The sequence below is a fragment of the Pempheris klunzingeri genome, chromosome 6 (genome assembly GCF_042242105.1).
Source record: "Pempheris klunzingeri isolate RE-2024b chromosome 6, fPemKlu1.hap1, whole genome shotgun sequence".
Lineage (NCBI taxonomy): Eukaryota > Metazoa > Chordata > Actinopteri > Acropomatiformes > Pempheridae > Pempheris > Pempheris klunzingeri.
The window spans coordinates 22431862-22454809 of NC_092017.1; the positions used below are offsets into that span (position 1 = coordinate 22431862).

General features: G+C 41.6%; 1 protein-coding gene across 1 annotated transcript in view; it reads left to right on the plus strand.

The window, feature by feature from the left end:
* Nucleotides 1-1520: 1520 nt before the first annotated feature.
* The window catches only part of kank4 (KN motif and ankyrin repeat domains 4), a 69747-nt gene continuing 48319 nt past the window's right edge, over nt 1521-22948 (plus strand). The window contains exon 1 of the mRNA XM_070831784.1: nt 1521-1722. The gene's annotated coding sequence lies outside the window, so the exon portion shown is untranslated. The remainder of the gene's footprint in view (nt 1723-22948) is intronic.

Genomic DNA, 22948 nt, shown 5'->3' on the forward strand with positions numbered 1-22948 from the left:
TAACCTGTAGTAGTAATGAGGACCATTCTCCATGCACTGAGCATTGGCATTGGCCTTTATCAAGGCAGGCTTTGTCCCAAGAGGCACGGAGCTCTCACGGCCGGAGCAGCAGAGGTTGGCGGAGTGGAAGCTCAAAGCTGTGGCCCATGACACGATACCACCCCCCCAGCCTCTACCCACCTTCTCCCCCAGGGGGGGAACACTGGAGGGAAAATGAAAGCACGTTGATCGACAGGCAATGGTGCACTCCAAGAATGAGAAGCATGTCCTGAAGTCTACTTCAGTTTACCTCTCAACAACAAACCCCTCTGTACGCACACGCCTCAGAGGTTTTTTGCCCATTATTGCTGGCTTGCAGGGCATCGCAACACTATTAACCATTTAATCGCACTAAGTCCTAATTAAAATATATGGAGTATATAGCCTACAATGCCTAAGAAAAAGTCAGACAAATAACCCCCTGTAAAATGTCAAGTTTCTTTTTTTACACTTATGTTTTTGTACAAATTATACAAGCAGGATATAACATGTCACTTAATGAGCTTTAGTAATGCTGACAGGTGGATTTTGTAACCTTTGAGCAGAGCCAAGCTAGCGGGTTCCTCCCTGTTTCCCGGTCTTTGTGCTAAGCTAAGTCAGCCAGCTGCCAATTCCTCTCACCTGAACCCTCAACAAGAAAACAAACATGTGTACTGCACAAACTGTTGTACTTCTCCTTCAGTAGTTTAGTCTCCCAGAGCCCAAAACTGAAGGGTATTTTTCATTTGCAAGGAGTTAAAACAGAGAAACGCAGCAAGTCATCGCGTTTCAGAAGCTGTATCCTGCAAATGCTGGACATTTTTGCCCAATGAATAACTAATGATTAATTGATAATCAAAATTGATGGGAACATTTCTGTCTGTCATCTAATTAATTACAAGAAAATGAGGCAACATATAATTGTGAGCCCTCATTATGGCCTTAGTGTGGACATGGGGGTGATCTTTCTTAGACTGTTTCATTTGAAGTATTAGCTGAAAGTATCCAGTATTTCACAAGAAAAGATCATCATCACTTTGAGCACTGGATTAATCAACGCATTTTATTATGTGAGCACAAGATTCAACTAATTAAGGGCTGTTACAGCTCTGCTCTCCCAGCTAGTTTATTTTTCCCCACTGAAAGCCCAGGTAGTCTGATCAGTAGAGAGAGTCAGCGGGGGGTTAATTAGATCCTTCTTCAGCGTATGCATGTGCGCATAGCCTCGCATGCATATGTGCATATATAAAACCAGATCAGATCTCAGGCTGCACACAGGATTTCCTCCTCACTCTCTTGCTCTCTGCATACTTTAGAGCATCTGAGCAACTCCCATTTGATGCATGCTGAGGAGGTGGGTGTATCCAGCCCGGCCGCTCTGATGTTAGGAAACAGCAACTCTTCCATCCTACTCAGTCTGCTCTCTACTCTCCCTGCTCTCCCGTTTCACTCAGTCTGTCTGCCCTCTAGCGTGGTGCTCTACTTTCACTCACCGTTATTCATCGCCATCTAGCATAGATTTAGACAAACCCACACAGGTAGACAGACTACTGTCCTAGTGGACTTCAGATTGCATTTGGCAGATAGACAACGATATATGTACTTTACATTGGAAAGAGCGGAGATCTGTGACAGTGCCATTGAACTGAAGTTTTCTCCGCACTACGTTTTTTGTCCCAAAGGATACCACACGCAGCTGCAGAGGTAAGGGAAGGACAGATGTTGTCTGCACTTTTTTTCCATTTCTTCTCTTCTCTCAGCGATTTATTTAGTTCATTTCTCCTCCGTCATCCTCTCCTCTCCTGCTCTATTTTCTCAAGGCTTTATCATATTAATTCATTCGTTCTGCGGTCTCTTTTTTCATTTGTATTCTTTTTACTATTCATTTGCCACTATCTGGTGCTCTATTTTTCCATTCTATTTTCTCTGTGTCTCAGTGCGGTTAATTTTAATGACATTTTTGGAACTAAATCTCAAACCTGCACACTTTTACATACATTCCAGCCGTGCTGTGATGACTCTAGCTTTTTATCATCTTCCTCTCTCTCTGGATGCTGGTGTTTTTTTTTTTTTTTTGCTCTGAGCTTTGGGATCTTCTGCATCAGATGCTGGGAGTGAGGCACGCACGTACATATTTGTACAGGTGTGTACAAACATACGGACTATAGGAATCTCTACCATAATCCTCATTTTTTCCCCCTCTGTTTCTGACCTTCTTTTACATCTCTGTATACCTGTCGATACCTTCTCTGAAGCATTTTGTTAGCTTGGCCAGGCTTCAGTAAAATTCCCTCTTGGCTTGACTAATGTTTTTCAGCTGGAGCTGGACGTGCACATATGCATACCGTTACAATACACATACACTGTAGAGAGTATGCTAAACAGAATGGAGTAGAGAAGAAATAGCAAGCGATGGTTGTTTAAAGTGATCATATATGCAACTCTTGCATGGTTGCCTCTTAGCGATCTGCATGCATTCACAATGCATCTTTGCTTTGCTTGCCATCTCTCGTTTTCTTCCTCTCCAATACAAAACCTTCCTGTCTCTCTCTATTTATGCTCTTTTGTGGTCTGCATGTATTCACAGTTAGTCTTGGTCACTGCTCGGCTCGCCTGCCACAGAGCATTGGCCATGGTTGGCTGGCTAACCGCAGCTACACAACATTAAAAAGGCAAAGCGTTCCTGTTACATCGGACTTGTTTACAGGCTCTCACGTTGTGTGTGAGTGTGTGTTTTAAGCTGCATTCGCTGACATTAAGGGCTCTCTATCCATGCTCAGGTTAAAGGGCACATTGTTATTCACACATACACACACTGTCCTTCCAGATATGGCTGACCCGCATTAGTGTACAGTCCCCGGCTGTGTGTGTGTTTACGTTTCTGTGTGTGTGTCAATGTGATTTCCATGGAGGTGCAGAGAGGTGAGTCATACCAGCTCACATGCTGGTGGCTGTTAAAGGCATTCACTGTGACGATACCATGATGTGAGATATACAAATAGACGCTGTCCGATAAAACCACGGATCTGTGAAACGTCACCTTTTCAGGAAATGAAAACAAGCAAAATCGCCTTTTAATTCATTTGTAAGGTTATTGACCACCATCTGAAAAGATTTTGTAATCCCAGTTCTTACAGATGAGACATAGAAGAGCTTGTAACTCTTAAATTAGAGGTAGAATATTAAGATAAAGCAAAGCAGAATGATATCGTTTGCTTTACACTGACAACGCTTGATTTATACAATTGTTTTGAACTGAAAAGTGACTGTGGTGACAGGGATACTGGCTGGTCAACTATGGGTGGATTCCCATAAAATTTGGAACAGACGTCCAAAGTCCTCACAGGATGGATGTTAACGACTTTGGTAACCTTTTCTCTAGCACCACCAGCAGGTCCAATACCATGTTGGACCTGTACCATACCAACATGATAAACTAAACTGGCCAGCATAGTCAATATTAGACTTGCCAAATCATGTGATCCTGTTAGCATTTGTCGTTATGATCATGTTAGCATGCTGATCATGCCTCTAGCTCAAAGCACTGCTCTTCAAATTACCAACAGAAGGAAAAACAAATACGAACAAAGATATTCTGCTGTAAACTGAATGTAATGAATAGTAAAGTAGTCCATTTTGGTCCTGCAGTGGAAACCAGACCATTAGGAACCAAGCCTTAGGTAGAACAGTATAGGAAAGGCTTAGCAGCTTAATCTGATGGAAAGTGTATTGAAGCACAGAAATACACACACACACACACACACTGGGCCCACCCAGAATTTGTAGCCACTCCAGTGAGCATCTTGGGATGGCTGCTCTTAGACAGAGCAAAGCACAGAACACATGCTTCACTCTGACCAATTAGACATGCTGTGCCTTTCTCATCACCACACACAATGAACAAACATGCACCGCTCTGGTTGTGTCTTCTGAGTTGATCGTGATTACTATAGATACTCTAAATTGTTAATCTAAAGATAGCCGAGAGCCAACACAGCTCAAACCACACGGCACACGACACGACTCATTCACACAAACACTGTAGTGGTGTGTGTGTGTGTGTGTGGTGTGTAGCGCAGTGTGTTGCAGGTTGTTTTCTCAGTAAGCAAGAGTAGAGATGGGCAGCAATGTGCATGTTACGCATGTCTGCGTGTGTGTGTGTGTGTGTGTGTGTGTGTGTGTGTGTGTGTGTGTGTGAAGTTGGCTGGTGTCAGTCGATGCCAGTCTGTGCTCTGTCTCGACTGGCCGAGTGCCTGGTGCTCCCATGTGGTTCATATCCTCCAGACTTTCACATCCACTGACTCCTCCCAAGGCTTCTCTGAACCTGTAAATGCCTTTGTTGGCTCCCACAGCACGAGTGTGTTTGTGCACAAACGTGTGTCCTAAGTTGATTGCTTAAAGGGATAAAGGTGTTCAGTTTCTTATCCAAGCCTAAATAATCCACTACAAAGACCAAACAAAGCAAGAAAAAGAAAGCACCTTCGAGGGTGTGTGTGAACTGTCAAAAACACTTCCACGTGAGCTTGAGGTCGAGCCACGCAGGGAGACACAACGTTGGATATTTTTTATTTCTTACGTCGACAGTATTTCTATTTACCAAAAAAAGATGTTCTTTCATCGAACAAGTGACAGAGACTGGGCTAAGGAGCTTTAGGGCTTCTTAGCTGTGCTGTGGGAGGGAGAGGGACTCCCTAAACTCTCTGTCTGTGTCAGTCAAAGAAGCCAAAAACCCCTCGCTGAGAACACACACGGATACATGAGAGCCAGGAGTCAGCACGCTTACAGTCACACACACTCACCAGCTGAGCGAACGCCTAGGGATAGCACTACTAATCTCATTCTCTGTTGACACACTATTCCTCAGCTGTGCCATGCTTTCACAGCTCTCGCTCTCATCATGCTGATATCCTAAAGCTAGAGGTGTATTCCTTCCTACCAGTGTCAGCAGAAGGGTGAGTTCACACAAGAGGTGTGTGTGTATACGTTGTGCCTGTGGCACATCTGCGCTGCAAACCGCGGCTTCCCACAGACTGCAGGACTTTAAAAAAACAGTGGGACTATGCTGATGTCCCTCTTAAGTGGCTCTGTGGTGCTCAGATGGTTTCTTAAGGGTCGGTAGTAGTGGGAGGAGAAATTGTTTATTAAATAAACAATAATTCATTGGATTATGCAACATTAGTGAACACACTCAGAACTCATTTGTTTTGTTTCAGACATGTGGTCCATAGAAAAGGAAGATTGAATATATAAAGAGCTATACAAATTATAAGACAAAGAATAGAAACAGAAATATGGATCCAGAGAAAATGTTTAACTTTATTTGCTTTGACAAAATGAAGAGTTTGTAGACATCAGCACTTTGGCTCCTGACAATTTATGAGTTTGCTTGTGGCTGAGGTCGATCCAGCCCATTTTTTGGACAGTGGCCAACCAGCATTGAAGTCATTGCCAAGGTAGGCAGATTTCTTTCTTTGCCCTGAAAGCACATTTTGTGTTTAAAGGAATGTCAGCTGGCTTGGATCTATACTCAGCACAGTCCTTACCCCGTTTGAAGAATCTGTTTGGTTTTGTTGGTAAACCAATTTGAGTCATTCAGTTTAGTGTCACTGAAACGACACAACTCAGGATCTCTATTTTATCAGTCTCCGGTGTTTAAGATTGATTTCCTATTGTTTAATTTAGTCACCAGTAAAGAGCAGAATGGCTTTTTCTTTTCTCATCCTTTGAGTGGCAGCTCAAACTGTAGAGAAAAACAGCTGCACTGCCGTCACATATTCCAGCTGTTAATTGAAGTGTTAATGAGTCATCTCCATGTTTTTGCATGATACCTTTCATCAGGCAGGTTGAGTTGTTTTGGGCTACTGGGCAAAATATATTCCTGTTGCTCACCATCATCCATTCAACCACTGCATTTCAACGCTTTTAAGCAGAACAATTAACCAGAAAATGTTGTATCACTTAAAAAGACAGTGGAGACAGCAGGGGAGTTGATTTCTGCTGGTTTGGTCATTGTGCTGGCTATTAGTGAATAATGTCCCACATTTTTATTATAACTAATGACACACAGCTAATGTCCCGTTACATTAAACAGTGATTAGGAAGAAAAACAAATCAAAAAAGTCAGCCATGGATTCCCCAAAACACCATTTCTCCTATTTTCTTGTTAGTGATGGAGGAGTTGATGTAGGTACCATTTTTTTCCAATGTTGCAGTGGTGACAGTAGCCTGTAGGAAGATAAAGCTTTAAATATTTCTTGTGTGACTTCTTTATCTGATTCTTCTTCCCCCCCCTCAGTCAGAACAATGCCACTGTGTCCCGCTGAGATCTGAAAGTAAAAAAGGTAGGCAGGTATAGAGTCATCAAACAGCTCAAAGATTAACAGCACATAATATCTTCTTGTGGCATACATTTGGAAATCGGCCCAGTACTTGAAAAACAGTGGGTTGTGCTGTGCATAGATTTGCATTGTTGCTTAGCTCAACAATAGGATGTGTGTTTTTGTTTCCATGGTGGATGCATGAGTGGGTGCTTTTAGCTGGATGAGGGTCATTGAGGTGGGCTGTAGTTCATCGCTGAGGGGAATCATGGCGATCAGAAGAACAATACACGCTTTTAAGCTTTCCGCTTCTGCTTGGGTGGGGGACACCAGCTTAGCTTTCACTTTCTTGCAAAACTATACATTCAAAACAGTCCACTTTTTAAATGACTTAACCATTGGTTTTGTATCTTCAGACCATCAGCCTAACTAATTACTGTGCATATTTCACAGTAGTGCCAGCCATTTTCCAAAGCAAGCTATGTTTTTAATTAGCTAATTACTCATCTTCATCATTACGTCGTAAGTGCATGAGAATGCCACCCAGCAGGGACTGTTGTGAACAAGTTCTTTGAAAAGGTTTCAAATGTTAGCAGAAAGGAAATAAAAGGATTCAAATCATTAAAACAGTTACTGTTGGCAGCAAACTCTCAAAGCTCGGATGCTAGACTTTCTGCAAATGTGCCGAAAAACAAGAAGCATTAAAACATTCCCAAAACTGTTATAATGCCATGAGATGATAATTCACAGCTTTTTATTCCTTACTCCCTCAGACTGTATTTGTGATTTGTAGTCAGTGAGCTTAAACCTGTGAAAACCTGGAATGACAGGGTCAGGGTGCCTGTGTTTCCTGTGAGTCAAGATCAGAGGTATAATTTATAGGACCAGCTTTTCAGGTAAGATTTAAAATAAGGTCCTGCACTACAGCTCTGCTAGAAATAAAGTCCTACAAACCGGACATTTCCTAAGGAGCAACGCTGAGGAACAATGGCTGGGTCCATCCTTACATTGTTTCCCCATGCTGTATCCCCTTCACTGCTCCTTAATAGGTTCCTGGCATTGACAGGCAGGAAAAAACAGAGTCTGTCGTGAGAGAAGTCGAGGGTGCAGAACATGTGACTTCCTTAATGGAACCTTCATCGTTTAACGCTGCGTTATTATTGGCTGGCTGCAGGAGGCAGGCGCTTCCTGCCTTAGTGTTTTTGGAAGTGACCACTCCCTGTGAAAAGTCAAAAACCTCTTGGATGTGTGTGTTTGCGGGAGGCTGAAGTAACCTTTGGTTTTCTGAGTGTGTATTTGAATATTTAAGATACTTGTGTGTGGATGAAGCTATTGAATGTGGATACAGTGAGATGTTTGTGTCAAGGTTGTGCGAGTGTTGTTTTCTGAGCCCTTTTCACCTCTAAACAACATATTCTCCATCTAATGTCATTGCATTGCACAGTTTATAATAAGGATGTCTGTTTATTCTTACTATTTTGTTGTGATCTCTTCCCATGCAGCCTCAACTGTCTAAAACTGCTCAGTTTGCAAACACTGCTGTTCCTCTTCTGCTGGTTACTATTACAGCTCTACAGAAGTCCCACTTTGACCTCAGCTTCCACCTGCAGGGTGTGATTATAAGTTCTCCAAAGAGGTTTTTAATCATCACTCAACACTCTCCACTGTGCTGCTTACGGGGAGTGACAAAGCCAGAGCCTAGGCCTCAATTATCAATACTGTACATACTCTGCATCCGCATCATAAGTCTGTGCCATGTGAGGTCGCTGACTGAATTGCACAAAAACTGGTACACACATATCTATTTGCAGTGGCTCCTGCTCTAGCTGACAGCAGCAGCGACAGGGAGAGATTGTGGGTAAACCACAGCTATGTGAGAGTGTAGAGGACTGTAATTGTCACTGTGGCTGCTGGACAATAGTGGGAAGTGTGACGGATCTAATTTCTATATCAAACACAGTCAGTCATCTTGCAAACTTTTGGCTGTTGATAGTAAATCACAGGTTTCGTTTTTGGCCCCCCCACATAATAATGTAGCCCTATGATTTCTCTAGACTTGTCACAAAGACCGTATTTCTTTAATCTGGTCAAAGGTTTAGACTATTCTTGTATTAATAGATGATTGATAGAAGATAATTAATAGAAAATAAATCAGGAAGTACTTTAATTAGCTGGTTGATTATTTATCTGTTATTTTTCAAGCAAATTACCTACTTTCAAGCAAATTGACTACTTTCTGAAAGTGTCCCACAACCCCGTTTCATAGGGTCCGAATGAATTGATGGGACGGTGAGATGGAACAAGGGACATCCTTTAAGTGGTACACCAAGTCAACAATGACATATTTCGCAGGCATATGGGTTAAAATAGTCGACAAAAATAAAACAAAACTCTGAATGCTGAATCAGAGAATTTTCTCTGCCTGCACAACAAACCAGGCACAAACAATACCATCCAGTTCCACAGCTGCAGATCCAGCAGACATGTGCTTCCTATCAGCAAAAAAAGAAACAGCAGGAGCAGCAGTAGAACAGCAGATGTAAACATGTCGATGTGTCATTTTTGTTTTGGGTGTATATGTGTGTGTGTGTGCATGTATGTGTTTGTGTGGGAGGGAGGATTTCTTTTTACATTTTGAACCAGTAAACTTATGAATAAGCCACTGGCTTTTAAGTTGTTTTCAGTGTCCACTTGGCCCACTGTTTGGTTGTTGAAGGTGTGATTAATGAATGGCAAAAGGAGGATTTTAGTGTTGTCTCATCCTGGTGTGCTTGTGTTTGGGCTCCTGTGCACCTTTGAGAACTGGGTGACGGTTTTTGTTTCTGTCTCTTACTCCAAACCCCTCCAACCTCATTCCCAGGGTAACCTCATTGCATGCTTTCTCTATCTGACAACTCATTTTCTCTAATGAAAGTTTCATGTCTCCCATCTGCAAGCCAAAGAAAAATGTATGCTTTGTGGCATGCTCTCTTCATCTTCTCTCTGTCTCTCTGTCTCTCTCTCTCTCTCTCTCTCTTTCACACAATCACACACACACACGCACACACGCACACCTCTGTTGTTTCTCAGGTAGTTATTGCTTTCCCAGAGGTTAAAGCACACATGTATGAGGTGATGGAAGAAAAAAAGAGCACACAAAAGGGAGAGTTGAGACAAAGATGAAAAGGAAGAAAAAAGCGTGATGACTGAGAGTGAGTAGAGGGGAGAGAGAGGTGTGTGTGTGTGTGTGTGCACGGGCATGCATAAAGCTTGTTTGATGTTCTTCCCATCTTTCAAACTAGCTGTAGTGAGATAGCTTGCTCTAATGGGTTGCACAAAGCTCAGGAATGTAGATCAACAGATGAATGCCTCACCACTGCATATGACTGTCTCTGTGCTTGTGGTGTAAGAGAGTGAAATCACGTGCACGCGCACACACACACACACACACAGTTGCTTGTAAGCTACCATGTTATGAAGTGTGTGTGTGTGTGTGTGTGTGTGTGTGTGTGTTTGTCTCAGTCAGAACGTTTCTTGTGTGAGTTACAGAGTGTTAGGCCTCAGCGGAGCTGCTGCCTGACTGGGATTTAATGAGCCCTGAACCCTGTCTGCTCCTCCACCTGTGAGTGTGTGCTTGTGCATTTCAGTTTCTCACAACTTCTTGTTGTAGCTGCTAAAACACTCATTTCCCATCAGGGACCAGATGGACACTTCTGTATGTCAGAGTGTTTGCCCAGGTTTTTTCTACATACCCGGTTGTGGTCAATATGGCTCCCAGTGCACTCCAACTGAATGTTCAGTAAAGAGCTTGCCAGCCAGGTAGAGTCTACATAGTACTATGTAATAAAACATATATGCTTAACAAGCAAATACGGGCAAAACAGTACCATTAAAATATTTCCATAAATGAGGTGCATCATTGAAAAAGTGTTCTGAATACATTTTGTGGCATTGACAAAAAATGTATTTTGCGTAATGTCAGATGTAAAAGCAGTGCCACATCAGCTCACAACAACTGGCAACTGGTAATAGGATCCAAATGTTAGTAAAAGGCAGCGTATGGAGGGTAACGCTTTTATATGGTGACAGGCATGCAGAATCAGGCAAACAAACACTGCCGACTTGGCAGGCGTAACATACCCAGCTGACAGGCAACAGGTAAGAGGCAGGCAAAGATACAAAAAATGCTTGAAATCAAAAGAAGCCTGCCATTGTAGTAACAAAAGAAGTATCAATCCAAATCAAAAGCTATCTACAACTGTGTCCTAATTTAGGAGCTGCATCCTTTGAAGTGTGCAATCAAGAATTAATGCATCAGAACAGGTTCACAAGGTTGTCCCCTTCCAAGCCAGTTTGAGAATTGTGGCGTCTGATGCATCTTTTGCAGCCCCAAATCCACTGTGTAACCTTTGAAGGAGGCGGCCCCTGACTATTTGGTACTCAACTACAAAGGCTCCAAAAAAGAGAGTTGCAGGCGTAAGAGGAGGGAGAGAGGGAAGGCGCAGGTGTCACTGTGACACAATCAGACTAGATTGCAGCACTTGAACTGGCTCACCCACCACGAATGACTCCAATCAGCAGGATTATATCATCAGTGAGGCCTCTCCTGACTGTCAATCAGGGCCCAGCATTTGAAGCCATTCGTTTCTTTTTTTAAATCTAGTTGAGTAGTTTGAACTATTGAACTAGTATGTCTATTTTGCAAAACTGCTTTCAAATGTTTTTTATTATGCAACAGTACAGCAAGTGTGTTAAGGACTGGCTGACTAGTTAAATGATTTTTAACACGGTTATCTGCCATAACTAGTATTTTAAAATATGACCTTTAGTCCATATTTTTAAATCTACTTTTGATTCTCTCTCATTTATATTGATGACATAAAGGATTTTGCTGCAACTCTCTTACTGCAACATGTTTTGCACAATGTTGGTTTCAAAATCCATTTTTGGAATAGTTCCCCAGTAAGTAATCAAGTTGTTGTTACAACAATCATAAATCACAGAGAAAGCAAATTATTTCAGTAAATCATGACAAAAACGTTATTTCATCAGATTATAATGAACCATGGGGCCTTTAATATGTTTTTTTTTTCTCATATCTTTGTTCATTTATTGTTTTTTCTTGTCATGCCTTACAGTGGTGCCTGCATAGCCTGGATATACTGTTCACAAATGATTCCTGGAGTGTGGTTATGAAGAATAAAAGCCCACATTTCTGATGCTTCTTCAACAAATATACAAAAACTGTGCCAAAACACACTTCTACATGACTGGCCATGCTATCTGCTTCTATCTTCTTCTAGCCCCTGCAGCCCCAGAAGTTGCTGACACGGTGCCATTATCTCCCTGTTCTCCCCGGTAACTAAAACCCACAGACAGCTCTCCATGTCAGCCAATCAGATAACAGATAGCCCCTGATTTCGAGTCAGTGCTGCATGCCTTTCATCCTGCTGCTAGAAAGCATTTTGCTAGACAGATAGGATCCTGCGGAGTGTTTACTGTAAGCAGTATCTGAGGAATGGACATGGAAAGAGGACATGGAAAGAAAAGACAAAGGGATAATGTTAGGATGAAGAAATGAGTGAAGGGAGCAGGAAAGGTCGGAGGCAGGGAGAGGAATAGGTGATAGACAAATATAAAGCAATGATTGAATAGGAGGGAATGAGGATGGGAGAACAGAGACAGAAACCTTCTTTCAGCTCACCTCTCCCATGTCAGCTATAGAGGGGCCTGGTAGAGAGACATAAAAGGAACAAATGAATAAGTAGAGGAAAGAGAGAATGACAGCAAAGCATTCCAGAGGCCATGTTTTTCTCACTATCTATCTTTCTGCCTGTGCGTCTGCCTCCCAATCAGATATTTCTATCAGTCAGCAGTGGGTTCCTGAAACACTGAGGCATCTCTTTTTGCATCCAACAAATCAGATGCGGAGCGATGGAGGGAGAGGGAAAGGTTGAGGATAGAAAGGGGATAAAAAATAGCAAGAGGGAGAGAACACGACAGGAGGCAGCAGTGATGAGTTAGAAATGAGTGAGCGAGAGAGCAAAATCTGCATCCCTGATATATTTGGCATCTTAAATAAGGGTTTCGGCACCACCAGTGCACTCACTCTTTGGAATATGTTTCATTGCACTGCAGTCATATTTCCTTAGCAATATTAATGTCTTAATGAAACTCTCATCTGAGGCCAGACTGAGTCTCAGAGCAAATTAGTTTCCTCACCGCTACGATTTCTGGTTGTACCACACATTCAAAACGGACAGAGAAGGCTTTCCTGTTCAAATTAGCCTGCTTGGTCAGCTGTCAGCTTGAATTATTTTAACCATCAAGTGTGATAGATGTTTCAGATTTTTGTGGCAAGGGTGCAGATGTGCTGACAACCTGCTGTTTCATAATACGTACGGATGCATACAATATATGCAAAACAGAAAGGAGCAGTCAGTGCAGAACAGGCTCTCAACAAATATATGATCAATATGTAACTCTGGATGTAGCTTGGTTTACAGCCTCGGAGGAAGGTGCAGTAAGTGAACAGCAATGCAGCAGTGAGGTGCACTGTAACATATTGATACTGGAATGGAAAGAAAAAAGCAAGCATTTCAAGATAATGCAATTTCAAAGTTATTACTTTTGGGCTTTGTGTCTTAGCTTGGCTTGATTTAGTGATGTGCATGTTTCTGTATATCTTTACATTTGTTTTATTCCAATGTACATTGATACTAGTGTATAACTAGTGGATAGATTGCTCTGGAATTATATACAGACAGTCATGGTCCTCAGATGATGAACCCTCATGACTTTTGTGATCCCCTGACTTTTAATCTAGCGGCAGCAGATTCATAGTTCCCAGGTATCCTGAAGGATGAATTGTATTAACTTTGTTGATCTTTTGAGTAGATTGACTACCAATTTAGAATTTGAAATTTGTCCAATACTTTGGTTCACGATGAAATAAGCAGCTTAACTAATGTCATACCGTAACCGTATCCATATACATTGCGTTTAATGCTAATTAACAAATGTTAGCATGCTACGCTAAACTATCATGGCGATCATGGTAAACATCAGCATGTTATTTTGATTAGCATTTAGCTAAGACAGCCTCTGTAGACTCTGTAGTCTTGTTTTGCAGTATTAAAGTAGGATAAAGTACATGCTTAGAGTACTACATGGTGCCATCTGTGAGTATTTGATACTCCAGCACATTTGAAATGAAATAACCACTGTGAGGTCAACTTGAAGCTTTAATTTGATTGTGTTTATTTCTAATGTATAGTGTCAGACTGTCCAAAAGTTTGGCGACAATGGGTAAAAAGAGCCACTCTCCAACACCATTAAAACTGAAAGTCACTGATCATTCCCTTTTCAAGCCATTGAATACAGAGCCAACATGATATAAAATGTCACTGTCCAAATGCTACAGACTGCACTGTAGGTCTTGCTTGTCAACAGAGAAACTGGAAAAAAAATTGAACACAAGAAAAGTGGCTGTTAGCACCATCAGGCCTGAGTACATCATACTGTGGTCCTGCTGTGTGGTCATGCTGTCTCCCAGTAGATAGCTAAAGCCAGCACATGCTTTGCCAGCCTGCATCATGGCACAAATACAAACCAATAGTGACCCACTCATGCTTTGTTTTTCTGTGTCATGATGCCACCGCTGTGCATTGTATGCAGCTGACTAAGCCGCTTCAGACCTCTCTGTGTTGTGCGGCAATTTGGCCACAACCCAGAGCCCCAGATTTGTCCTAAACCATTTCAGTTAGGACGGTTGTGCCAACTGGGGTTTAATATGGAGAGAAATAACTAGCCTGAGTAGCAAACCCAATTTGTCACCAGGATCAAGCAGATGGGTAATCTTTAGTATGTCTATTTGTCCCAGCCCTGTCGTCTCTTTATCTGAGTATCTTGGTGTTTTGTGCACTTATCTGGCGAATTGTAGGTGGCCATCTGTTTGTTTACTGTTAAAAAAGACGTAGGCTTTCCAGACAACCTGCACCTCTGTCCTTTATCTGCAGATTTATGGTTAGTGTGTATCTTCTATATAGGATGTCAGTGTATGCACAGTATGTGTGCGCTTGTGTTTCATCTCTCTTTTTTATTGTTGCTGAAAACAAGATTCTCTCCCTCTAAACTTTGATACCACGCACACACACACACACGCACACACACACGCACACACACACACACACACAGAAATGGATGGAGAGAGGTCTGCAGAAAAAAAACAAGATTTTCAATCTCTTCCTGGCTCTTAGGTTATTTTTATCCTGAATGCTTGTAAGCTATGTGTTTTCCTTTTTACATACCTCTGTCCCTCAGTGACTTCTCTATTCCTCTCTCTTCCTTTCAAATCTTTCTTTCCCTCGCCCCCCTCCCTCTTTCTATCCATCCATTCATCCGGGCTGTGTGAGAGTCAGGCTGGGAGAGAAGAGATGAAAGAAACCAGAGTGGGGATTTAATCATAGACACACACATGTACAGTATACATAGACACATGGTGCTAATGTACTCTGTGTGGTCTGTGTGTGTGTGTGTGTGTGTGTCTATTGAACTGAGTGCACCTGTTCCTGTGTATTTTTCTTGCATTTTGATAGTATTTTAAGCAAGTCAAATGTTCCTCTTCCAGATCCAGAAAGGATTAATGTGCTTTGGAGTTGCCCAAATTGGAAGAAATTCTAAATGTAAAATGTGTCATTCATCAAATTCAAAAACCAAATCTGTCATCTTGTGTTTGTGTGTGAGTGTGTGTGAGCACACCTTAAAAATAACCTGCGTAAGTCAGTTATCAAGAAACCGTGACAGTGCATTTTAGGTTTTACAAAGAGTGCGTGTCTCTCTGTGTGGGTGTGTAGGTGGTTGCATGTATAATACTGCATATTACTTAATGTAAATAAGAGCGTGAACACACACACACACACACACACACACACACACACTCAAACACACAAAGCCCTTTGCAGTAGGGACACAACTAAAAGATATTTTCAATATTAATAAATCTATTTATTATTTTTCTAATGGTGATTTGCAGAAGGGGGCAGCATGGTGGTGCTGTGGTTAGCACTGTTGCCTCACAGCAAGAAGGTCTGGGGTTCGAATCCTGGTTTGAGCCCGGGGTGTTTCTGTGTGGAGTTTGCATGTTCTCCCCATGCTAGCGTGGGTTCTCTCCGGGTACTCCGGCTTCCTCCCACAATCCAAAGACATGCACATTAGGTTAATTGGTAACTCTAAATTGCGTGAGGTGTGAGTGTGAGAGTGAGTGGTTGTCTGTCTGTATGTGGCCCTGCAATTGACTGGCAACCAGTCCAGGGTGTACCCTGCCTCTCGCTGGGATAGGCTCCAGCTCCCCCCACGACCCTGACGGATAAGCGGTATAGAAAATGGATGGATGGATGGATGGATTTGCAGAAGTCCTTCTTTTACCGATGCTATAAATGGTTATTTTCTTAAGTGAAACTGTCATGTTATGAATTTACCAAGCTTATCTCTACAGCAGCCACCAATAATGGCCAAAAACGTAAATGCTATTTTTCTCATTACTGTTTACATTAGAATGCATTGCCAAAATTAATTTGCCCCATCAATGAAAAAATCCCTTCTGGAGCATCTTGAAAATGAATGAATTGTTGGTGGATTGGATGCAGCACTGCTGAGTGGGGACCCGACGTCTTCAAACCAAAGCCCGGTTGACTCTTGACATACAGCTTTGTGTGGTGTTTAACATGGTGGTGAATGGAAAGGGGATAAGCTGACAGGCAGAAAGAGCCTCCCCTTTGATGGGATTAACACAGTGGCAGACAGGGACTAGTGCTTTAGATTGATTAAAGTGTAATCCTGGTGGATAATCATGCCTCCTGATGTGACATGTGTGGCCAGCATCCTCATACTGCACCCCCATCTCTGCCTTACACACTTGAGCACAAACAAACATCGGCCTAAGTCATATTCACACTCTGTGCTCTCTTCTTCGTATTCTTTCTTCCCCTTTTATCATTATGTCCGTCCTTGACTATTGCTTCTTAGAAAAGGTCAAGAGGAATGGAAAAGAGATGGCAAAGATGGGAAATGAACACTCCAGCTGTCAGGTCATCTGTCACTCATCTAAGATTTATTAGGGAGCTTTGGGATGGTATTACGCTTAGACTTCAGGTAGTGTAAAAATAGGTTTCCCTCACTCCATTTTACTGTTTTAGTGCCCATTCATGTCCATGTACAAGAGTCAACGACTCCACCGACTCCCTGACTGACATATATCCAAAATCATTCACCACATAATTAACATGCAATAGTTTGCTCCACAGTGGATACAGGGTTTTTTTTTTTTACTGTACACACTCCTGAATCACAGTCATTTCACGTCATCACTGACAGGAGTGTAACTGTGATTTACATGTCCACCGAATGAAAGGAATTTTTAGGAAAAGCAGTGGACATGCTGTAAAGACCTACTTTTCCATCTGAAAAAAAATGAAGGAACTCACTGTTGCATACATTTGACAATTAGGTTTTGGGCAAAAAGTAGATGTATTCAATTCAATTCAATTCAATTTATTTGTATAGCCCAATATCACAACAGAGTGTCTCATAGTGCTTTACAAAGTTCACTGAAATAAACAAGTGTAAGCGAACAAACAATCTAATAAAGAGTCCAGCAGTCGATGAGGCCAATGGATCAGTCCGATGGATCAGTCCAAGGCATCACCTGCCCTTTATGAACCTCCTTCTTCGGGAAGGAAAAACTCAAAAAACCCAGTGGGAAAACAGAAACCTCCGGGAGCACCACAGTGAAGGAGAGATCCAGCTCCCAAGGACGGACAGGCTGTAGCCTTGGACAGACGATGTAGTGCACAAAGTAGGAAACTGAGTGAGTGTTACGGTCTTAGACTCTATTTGCAATTGAAAGAATCATTTTTTTTTTAAAACTATTTACTATTTTAACAGTCTAGTATTTTCAACATGGCTTTAATTGTATGAATCCATTATTAACATGAGCTCTGATGGACATTTGCTGCAGGTTTCACTGTGTTCTCCTAAACCAGTTTTGATGCTTTTCACATATCTGTTTTTTATACAACTTGGCATAGTGGAAACTACATATGTCATTTGTACTGTCCAATAATGTCAAAAGATTTATTGGGCTGGCATTAGAGCACTTCAAGATCTTTGAACTGCTGCCTACATCTTACATTTTTTCACTTCTTCAAACAGTGAGATAAAATGGCAAACTATTTCTCAGTTACGGTTAGCAGAAAATGAATCAACTACAACTTTAGTAATCAATTGGTTATGTCATGTATCTATCCAGCAAAGATCCCCAACAGCTGGTGTTGCTCGCTTCTCAAATACGTCCAACAGCATAAAACAGCAATAGCAGGACTTGCTGCTTTTCACAAGAAATCCATCTGTAGCTGTTTTACAACATTGTAAACTTTTAAAAATATTTTTGGGGTTTTCACTGGCCAGACGAAACATACAATTTGGGCTCTTGAACAATGTAATGAGCGTTTTTCACTGTTTTATGATATTTTACAGACTTGATGACTCATTGAATAATCAAAACAATCAGTAAGGTTCAACTCTAGGAGACAATAAATGACCTATTTACAATATGTCTCAGTTCAGCAGCCTCACTGTACAGGCCTGTATCAGCACTGCCACGGTAAGGTGATATTCTGTATGTTTCCATCTATGGATACAGAGTTGTGTCCAGTTTTCCGTCCTTTGTGCCCAGATTTGTGATTCATGGGAACATAGTGCATGATGGGCACTGACAGTATGGAACTGAGGTCAAGTATCAGTACTTACTCAGGCGTTATCGTGATGGGAAAAAGGGCTCTGAGCTCTGTGGAGTCACTGTGTGATAGCCTGGAGTATGGGAACCCAACAGAGGAAGAAGGCTATTTATTTTAGATTCATATAACACATCCATGGTCTGGAAAATTCAGCTGTAATGCATTTGTCATGTTCCAAGGGAGATTAAAATGTGATTATGGTGGGTTTTGTGGTGACCGTGTGGTTTAGCTTTGGGTATGGGAACACAGCAGCGTATAACTTAAGATACTGTTTTTTTATTCATACTCTCTGAAGTGTTTATAGTGGTATTTATACTGTGACTGTATGAGAAAGAGGCAACAGAGGAAACTGTAATGAATTGGATAGCGAGAGTATAACAAAGAATAAAGAGTGGTAGTGCACGCTGGCAATTAGGAGAGGAAAAGCTTCAGCGGCACACAACAATCTCACAAACATACTGGGTGATTTTGCAGAGTTAGTCATCATTATATCTCCCCATATTCATTTTTTTATCTCACCTGCACAAGCAGCACATTTCTCTCCCCTGTCTTTCTGCTCAAGGATTTCATAATAGCAGCTCAAGTGGCGACATCTTATCCTGGCAGACAAAGCAGGGAACAGGAAAGGAAATCAATTTTGAGAGAATAATATAGAGCCAAGATATGAGACGATGCATGCTGGTTTGGGTCGAGATGAAGCGACAGAGATGTGGTTGACCCCGATTCTGCTGCTATTCACTGCTCATCAGGGAGAAAAATCCCTCTTTAGGCCATATTTTGAATGGTTACATATTGAGGCTTGTCAGCATGTGTGCTAGTGACATAATGTACCCATATGTTATAACCTTAATGAATACATGGAAATGAAGTAGGCCTGTGGGGCTTTACCTGTCCATTTACTCTATCTTTGTAGTTTTTTCTTTCTTTTTGCATAATTTTCTGACATTTCTCTCCCTTACATTAGTTAAACACTTAAATACATAATTGCTTTTCAGGGTTTTCTCTTGTCTCTTTCTCTGAATCATTTGCTGAATCTCTCTTTTTGACTAACTGTCCGACACATAGACAGAGCTCATCTTAAGCCATCTGTACTGTATCTCTCCGGCCATCTGCTTTCTCAACCTCTTGACAGTGGTCTAAGCGTTACTCAGTGCTTTCGATGGAGAGGCAAGCAGATTAAACTTTTGGATTTTTTGTATTTTTTTCCCCCACATCACTCACAGTGTGTGTTAGTAAGAGCATATGATGTAACAGATGGTTTTCTCACATAAGCATCATGAAAAGAAGGGGATAGTTTGATTTGAAGGGCACTTCCCTCAAGGTTATTTTCTAATAAACATACAGTGCAGGTTTTTTATTGGTATACTAATCCGTTGCATCCTGTGCTACAATCACCTCTAGACCTTCAACAGCATGAGGGGGTATAGATGGATGAATTGATGAATGGATTGATGGATCGGTGGATGTGTGACACTGCTGTGCCCTGCTATCGTCAAGATTAGACCAGTTTTCAGCCACTACAACATTTCATTGTGTCATAGAACAGCTGCAATGCAGTATAGATTCTAATTTTTCTCTGCATCAATCATACTTATCATTCTTTAACAGCTCTGAATCATTTCAGGGGATTGAAGTGTTGGCCACTATCACTCAAGGAAGAGTCAACATTTATGCTAATTCACTTTTTTGAGAGTTAGATGAGGATCGATATGTACTTACTCGTACGGCGAAAACCAGCTGAGTGCAGTGACTTGCTGGAGTGCTGGGCGAATGGATAAACTGTTGTAACTCCCCAGTTGCCCTGTACATTACTGCTTGTGTACAAATTGAAAAAATAACATGTAATGTTAATGTTACTTAAACTTTAAGAGGTGCCAGGCTAGCTGTTTCCCCCTGCTTCCAGTCTTTATGCTAATTGCTAATCGAGAGTGATAGCCATATTCTCATTAATTAATACTTCAACAGAAAGCAAATAAGTTTTATTTCCTAAAATAAAAATCCTAAAACTATTTGTGACTGTTTTACATTTGTCATGTAATCACATAAGTCCCTTATTATTAACATTTTCTCATCACACATCTCAAACTTTTAAGGATCCGCTTGCTTCTCATTGTATCGTTATAAATTAAATACCTTTTGCTGTTTTTCATGGTTGCTCCAAATAACTGGAATACATCACTTTGGGCTATAGGAAGCTGTGATGGGCACTTATCATGGTCTGGTACTTTATAATCAATTAATTCCTTGCTGTGCAGCTCGATTAAAATTTAGTAAATGTATTCTCACTGTGAGTTGATATTAGCTATAAGTTATTTTGGGCTGTAATGGAAAGGGGATGTTTTAAGTCTTCATCCTTTTTTTAATGAAAGATTTTTATTGCTGCAGTCCATGTTTTGAAATTCAGTCTCTGTTGACTCCTCAGTCCCCTTCACTTATTCTCTTCATCCTGCCAGAAAAGGCACTTACAACTGTGTCCAGCCCTCCCAGCTGTAGGAAGCATCCTTATTTTTTACTAGCTTGCAAAGTTGTAATTTTAAAAGTGGCTTTTTCAACCCTGACAGGTTGACAGCCAATCCATGTATTTCCCAGGTCAGTAGTCCAGTGCGAAATGTGAACGAGAGAGGAACAACGTGAAGTTGTCATAGTGTTGTGACCACAGTGGTGAGGGAGAGGAGCAGCAGGAGAAAGGGAGCTGAGGGATGCAGCAGACACAGGTTAGAGAAAGGCCAAGTGTGCACTCAGTCCAAGAGCTAAAATAAGAAAGGCAGGAAACAAACATGGCTCTATTCCATCTACTGAAGAGAGACACACAGGGATGGCTCTTTGAAGAGCAGGGGAATCCCACTGAGGTGACCAGCTCCCAGAATGCCTTGTTCTGCCAGTTTCCTGTCTGTGGTTCCTCTTCCCTGTACCATATGATCAGGACCTTACGGCAGGCTTTTTAACAAACAGAAAAATCATCCAGAATACACTTCTGTGGTTATGTCTCAGCAAGAGAGAAGCACTACTTAAGGAAAAAAGTAAAGCTCCGTCCATCAAAAACTGCCTCTAAGTTGCCTTTTAGCAAGGAATTTAAATCCCAGCAGGACCAGCAAAGCTTCCCGTTGACCAAACAGTAAAATACTGTGGTTGTACTGAGTAGCACTCAGGTGCTGAAACTGTATGAATGTTGAATTCTCCAGTGTGGATAAAAGCACAGACATTTGGCAAATCCCTTCCCTGCCTTATGAATTTACACTTGTTTCATTCATATTTTCACTTTTTCCTACTATTTTCAGGTTTTCTCCTGTGCTCTTGGACACTTGAAGTCTCTTTATCCTCACTGGAATTAGTGAAATCATCATCAGTGGGAAATGCAGGGATTTTTGCTCATTTGAATAATGTTGGTCTTTGGTAATACAAAATATCGCAGAGCAAATTACATCCAAATCAGGAGGCATGCGAATAAGCAAATGTTCCGAGCCAGCACAGAGGGTGGCCTAAACAAAGCCAAGTTTTCAAAGACCACGGCCTGTTCTTTTCTCATTTCAGTGCCTTCTGGTACTGTCTCCTTTTGGAAAGCAGTACAACTTCATCAGTTTTCTCCTTGGCTGTTAAGACTCTCTAATTTAAATAGTAAAAACTGCCCTTTCCTTGCCCATGCAAAAGCTAAGTTTTAAGTTTGTGTTATCACAACTAAAGCAGGCGCAATGTGTCCCTATCCGTTACCCTTTTTACAGTCTCTATGACACATGCACTGCAACATTGGCTCTTTCTAAACATGTATGTGAGAGCTGTATGTGAGAATGCAAATGTCCGAATTAGTTGGACCTGACATGAAACGGACCGTGCCATGCCAGTACCCCACTACTAAGTCACTGTAATGTCTGATTGAGCCCATTTGCGTGCTGCGTGTTTCTATCATGGAAGTCCTGAACGTAGATCTCAACTCTTTTGTCCATCCTTTCATTGATATTGCAGATGTGTCCAAATGCATGTAGTATTGATTTCAACGCTGAAACGGTCATAATTACAGATGAGTCGGTAACCTTGTCCGCCATCTTTGATGTGCTTCCTTTGATGCCCTTGTCTAAACCAAACATTTTCCAGCAGGTGAGAACGTGTCTGACACGGACAAACTCCTTTTGTGTGCAACATGTGTGAAGGGGCACCTGTGAACAATGTCCAGGCTTGATTCTCCAGACACTGTCCAGAGTTCATATGAAAAAAATGGCTCATGTTGACATTGGCAAATACATCAGAGATCAGCAGGCACCCAACCTTAATTTGTCACAAATCTTTTTTACTAGCTCTATATCCATTTCAGTACAAGGATATCAAATTATAAAATATTCTCACTCACATCCAGTTTTCCTCCTTCCTTCCTCCTCCTGTGAATTTCCCCGTCGTGGGAAGGAATATCTTCATCTACATCTTTTATAAACATTTGAACTGCTCCAAATTGGCGTGTTTGCCTCTAGTCAGTCACTCGTTTGTTTTAGAGTCCTCTCTGCTGTCTGCAATTTTGAATTAGCTCCCATCAGGCTGAACCATATTATGTTTTTTCCATTTGGATTTTCTTGCCGGCATAGTGTGTAAATGTGTAGCTGACTGACCCGGTGCCCGTGTCCTGGTCTGACCGCGGTCTTCTTCACCAGAGTCTTACAAAACCCATTTTAGTGGTCTCTTTTATACTTGGTTTGAAGTCAAAGCAGAAGTGCCTTAAGCTGCAGTTACATGCTGGTCACTAGATACTGGTTCTAAGGAAACTCTGACTGCCGTTGAAGAAATGGAAAAACCTCCACCAACTCCCTAGAAATACTAAGTCAATAAGTATTTTCTCTGAGAAGTGGAAGCATG